The following is a 5958-nucleotide window of genomic DNA, read 5'->3' as shown; positions in this document are numbered from 1 at the left end:
CTTCACCCATTCTCCAGCTTTCCTAAATAGACAGATGGATACAAACAGATAGCCATGCTTAATGCAGGTGCTATACTTGCCTGAGCGGATTGGGTTGGTTCCCTTGGTCAGCACTGGGGGAGATTACTAGGTCACGTGCTGAAAACTGAGGTCTATGTAGTGGGGCTTGTGAATGAACAAGTCATGTTTATTAAAGAATCCAGATAAATTGAGATAATGGTTGAGATTTATAGTGTGATAATTTCAGTATATGTAGCAAAAACACAGTCGAAAATAGAATTATAATTGAGTTTATAAAACAATTGCATTTGCACATTGTAACTGGAGAACCAATAAATAATCAGCATAATCAATCAAATAAACAATAAAATTAAAAGTAACAGTATAAGATACTTACATACAATCGGGCAGGAATGTTTATCATAAAAAACTCATGTTAGCATGAAAAGCATGAAAAAATGGATCCCGTTAATGCATGCATAGAGATTTAATCAAAGGAGAAGATTCTTATCATTGATAGAGCTTCAGTTATAATCCCAGACTGTCAGTGTCAGCAGTGTAAAACCCCAGGAAGCTGAGGAGGATTATCACCATGAAAGACATGAAGTAATTGACATGATGTAAAACGTCCTGCTTCAAATGCAATCAATAACTAATTAAATAACTAAATAACGAAAATAAATCATTTGATTTATACCCGTGGATTTCAAAATAGTTTACTTCACTTTCCCTATTTTGCACATTATTTGAAGGCCCCCCTCCACTCACCTAAAATATTTTAAGAGCTTAGCATGACTAGAAAGATTTGTATTCATTATAAAAATAACCAAATTCTAAGAAATGTCTTTGATTTTTACCTGTTTTAGTTATTTTTAATTCTTTGTTTTATTTTTAACTGTTTTAAGTCATCTTCAGGCCCCCTTGGAAGTTTGTTGAGGCACCATATTGGGCCCCCGCCCCTGGCTGAGAACAAATGATTTATACTGTTATGCCAGGTCAGAAATTATTGAGGGACTGTGTCAAAAATGTCACCAAAATGAATACATACACCCACAATATTGTAAAAGATATTGTTGCAAAAAAAGTGTTTGAGAGTATAAGTGCTTGAGTGTATGAGATGTGGATTTTTATATTATAATATGATATAATTAAGTAATTTCACAAGAGCAAGAGAACCGTTTTGAAAAAAAAAAATATTGCTTTTATAAAAACATTCAGTAAACAATTTTTAATAATTATTTTCAACTATTAACAATTATTTATGCATTTGTAATTGTACCAATTCTTAATTCTTAAGTCTTATTATTGTAATTAATGATTAAAAATAAGGCATTTCTCAGCAGTAAATGTGGATCCTTTAGATGAATTTGAGCAGTGCTGGTCTGCTCTTGGTCTTGACTCTGTCTCAACCCCTCAAACACACAACTGTCTTGGTCTCAGATTAGGTGGTCATGACTACAACTAAACCAATACAGTTTACAAAAAAGTGACTTCCTTTAACATTAAATATTTCTCGTGCTAAATTAGTTCTGAATATTAAAAGAACACCCAGAACATTCTCGTTCACCATTCCTGGCTGGTGGAATAATCTTCCCACTCCTATTCGGAACGCCGGATCTCTGGCAACCTTCAAGCAACAACTGAAAACTCATCTCTTTCGGCAGTACTTGACTTCATCCTAAACTCAAAAAAAAAAAAAACTTTCCCTCTATCTTTCTCTCCACCTACTAGTTTGTACTTATTTGAACAATGACTGAGACTTGGTGTTACGAGCACTTCCTCTGTCTGACTGCCTCTTCAAGATGAATCGCTTTTTGTATTCCCCAATTGTAAGTCGCTTTGGATAAAAGCGTCTGCCAAATGACTAAATGTAAATGTAAATGTAAAAGATTAAAAAATCCCTGATCCCACTTTGTGGTCCTTTGATGTAATTTTTATTTATTTGTTTGTTTTTAATTTTTTTGCCACAAAATATGTAATATTTGACTGTTTTAAATGTTTGCCCCCTCACCTTAAAAGAACAATGACTAACTGATGGACAGCTGAAGATAGGAAAGGAAAGGAAATGTAACGTGGGGCCAAGTATGGCTCCATACTGCTTTAGGCAGTAAACCAGCTGCTGTTTACATGACGAGCGTTTCCTGTTACTGACATGACATGAGCCTCGCTGCTCAATTTCTGATTGGCTGTCTGTTGCCAAGCATCCCGCAGTAACAAGCAAACACCGCTCCATTTCACACTGAACAAACTTAGCACCGCAATGCAGGGTTAACACCACAAATGCAAATTGTAGGTGTGAAACGTTTCTTTACCAGGGGTTCAAAGCGGTGTTTAGAATGACGATAACCTGGGGTTAAGTGCAGTGTGAAAAGCCCTGTGGTGTGCTCAAAACAGTCCTGCAGTTGTGAGATTGCATCCTCTGGCCATAACCTTAAGTATCTCACCTTAGGAGTAGTTTTCCTAATAAGAGGTCTATATGCTGGGGTGAGAAAAAGGGAAAGATGGTCAGACTGGCCCAAGTGAGGGTGGATAGAGACTTTATATCCTTCCTTGATGTTACTGTATACATGATCCAAAGTGCTTTGACCTCGCATCGAACATGTAACGTGCTGATAAAATTTAGGAAGGACAGTCTTTAAATTTTTCCTAGATGTCCTAGAAATGTATCAATTAATTAATTAATCAATGAATTTAATTAAGTATTTTATGCCCTGTTATGGGACTGTATTGTGCAATACATTTGTTATAATGCTTACAGATTGAGAAATGTCCAATGCCGTCTCATAGCCAGATGACCTTGCTTGGAGGTTTGCTGAAAGGCATCTGTGGCTTTCACACTCCAAAGGTAACATTAATGTTTTTAATGGTTTTTAATGGTTTTCTTTCTGAATTGTTATATGTATTTTTATGGTTGTCTAAAGCAGCCCACTGCCTCTACTGCAGTGGTTTTCAAACCTGTTCTGGAGCACCCCCTGCCCTGCACATTTTGTATGTCTCCCTAATCAGACACACCCAATTTAGTTCTTGCAGTCTCTACTAATGAGCTGATGAGTGGAATCAGGTGTGTTAGATGAGGGAGACATACAAAATGTGCAGGGCAGGGGGTCCTCCAGGACAGGTTTGAAAACCCCTGCTCTACTGGACCAGCACAAAGGGTTGTGGAACAACCTGCTGCTGGAACAGCAAAGGAGGCCATGGAGCAGAGTTAGCCTGTGCCCCAGCTCCAGCCTACTGCACCTGTGGCAACAACAGTTGCACCATAATTGTCAATGGTAAAGGAATTACTATTAAATAGACAGGAGGGTGGCTAACCGCACACTGATCCACTCAAGACCGAAAAAGTCTACAAAAACTTTTTTTATTTTATAAATTGCATCATGCAAAAAGTGCAAAGTGCATGTGAGTTAAAAACAGATGGACACGAGCAAGCAAGCAGACATTGCTATCTTCAGTGCTCACTTAAACAACATTCACCCTTTTTATGTAGGTTGATTATCTCAGGTAACCCTCAATTATCAAAGAAAGTCTAATCATTCACATATATAGCAGAATATTACAAGTATACAACTGCAAAGAATGAATAAACATTACAAAAACAACAGATACAACAGAAGAGATCAAAAACAACGCAGCAATGATAACAGCCATCTTTGCAAGGAACAAAATAGTTCTAGTTCTTCATTCATACCCTCAGGAAATAAAGATTTAAGTTCAAAGATCCAGAAAACCTCCCTTTGCAATAGCATCTTATCGCTCTCTCCACCTCTTCTATGAGGCAGAATCCTCTCGATGCCCAGGAACTTCATGTCAGACAAAGAGTGGTTAGCAGACTTAAAGTGATGTGAAGATGTATCATCCTGTCTCCTAATGGCACTTGTGTGTTCAATCCTTCTTGTGCGTAATGCACGTGTGGTTTTGCCAACATATAGTTGCGAACATGGACAGATGATAAAGTAAATAGCATATGTACTCTTACAAGTGATTAATTGTCTAATATCTTATCTTAAACGTTTTTAACGTACGAGGATGTGTAAATGATTTACATTTGACATAGTACAAGAAGTACAGTTGTAACATGGAAAGTTACCCTGAGCATCGGCAAGAGTAGTCGGAGAAGAGATGTATGTGTCAGCATGAACAAGCTTATTTGAAAATACATGAAAAATTATTTCTTTTTTTTCATAGTCAAATTTCTTTCCTCCTGTTTTTGTAGGCTAGAAACCTTCTCAAGTGCAGTGTCAAGCCACTTATTAGGATAACCCCGTGATTTAAAGTCCATATAAAAGTTCTGGGCTTTAGACTCAAAATCCTCTTTTTTAGAACAAATACGATGGAGTCTCAAAAACTGACTATAAGGTAAACCACGTTTTAAGGGCATTGGGTGAGTGCTCTTAGCATGAAGGAGACTGTTCTTAGCAGTGTCTTTTCTATAAAGAGAGGAGACTATTTGATTATCTACAATTGATACAGAAATGTCCAAAAAATTGACATCAGTGATCCCCACCTGATATGTACATTTTATGGAAGGCCTAAGACAGTTCATATACAGAACAAAGGCTTCAAAGGCTTCACCTTCAGAACCTTTGTAGATGACAAAGCAATCATCGATTTATCTCTTAAACAGAATGTTGTCAAAGGAAGGATTGTTGTTGAAAACATATGTCCTCCAAAAAACCTCAAGTATAAATTAGCATAGTAGCCATAGTGGCCCCCATGGCAGTGCCCTCAATCTGTAAAAAATATTTATTTTCAAATAAAAAATAGTTTTTAGTGAGTACCATTTCAGCCATTTCAATGATAAATTTGGTCGGCAGCCCATCATCATCATAGCGCAAATCAAGAAAATGTTCTAAAGCCAATAAACCTTCATGATGTGGAATGTTAGTGTACAGTGAGTTCACATCCATAGTTGCCAATATAACATCCTGGGGCTCGTTCTTCGTACGTCGCTAACTCAGTTGGCTGGATTTGATTGTTGACGATTTGGCATGATCTTGGATTGTTTGGTTCTTCGACGCTCATCCTGGACTTGCTGTCATAGCAACAGGTGCGCAAGCTTAAACCTGCTCGGGAGCAGGCTTATTTAATGTAAACGGGATTAGATCGCGGAGGAGATAGGGAAGTCTGTCGCAGCCATGTCTTGTCCATTTTTACGACAGCAACCTGTTGCGGAAGGTGCAAGAATAATTCGCAGAGCTTTTCGAATTAATCGCGTATTGCGGGATAGACAGGATCCTTTGGCGCAGCGCGAAAGTGTAATTGTTGAGAGATATCGTTTTTCTCGTGAGGGTGTTATTTACATCATTAATTTGTTGGAACCACACATTAAGTGTTCAACACGGAGGAGTCGGGCTTTGACAACTACACAGAATGTGTGCATTGCCCTGAGATTCTTTGCGAGTGGCACTTTCATTTACACTATTGGAGATGCAGAGAACTTAGTGAAAAGTGCTGTCTGTCGTGCCATTCGCAAAGTTTACCTGGCACTCAAGCAGTTTTTAAGGGTTTTTGTGGTATTTCCAAGCCACTTAAGACCCCAGGTGGTAAAGCAGAATTTATTTGCTATTGCAGGTACATTTATAATTGTTAATGACATGCAATCATGACCATGCCAAAAAGTATGACTGACAGTATGTGTCCTTCAGGCTTCCCTAACGTTATTGGTGCCATAGATTGCACACACATCCCCATCAAGGCCCCACCAGGCCCCAATGAAGGGGATTTTGTGAACAGAAAGGGGGTTCACAGTATAAATGTGCAAGTAAATTACTATTACAATTTATAATATTCCAGATTAGTAATATATTACATAAAAAAAAGAAATGGATCAAAAAGTATGCAGTTGACTGACTAAAATCTCTTAGATGGTGTGTGACGCTATGTTCCATATAACAAATGTGGAAGCAAAATGGCCAGGATCAGTGCATGACTCAAGAATTTTCAGAGAGTCACATTCAT

The sequence above is a fragment of the Barbus barbus genome, assembly GCF_936440315.1.
Source record: "Barbus barbus genome assembly, chromosome: 15".
In the NCBI taxonomy this organism is placed as follows: Eukaryota; Metazoa; Chordata; class Actinopteri; order Cypriniformes; family Cyprinidae; genus Barbus; species Barbus barbus.
This window is presented reverse-complemented; position numbering follows the sequence as displayed.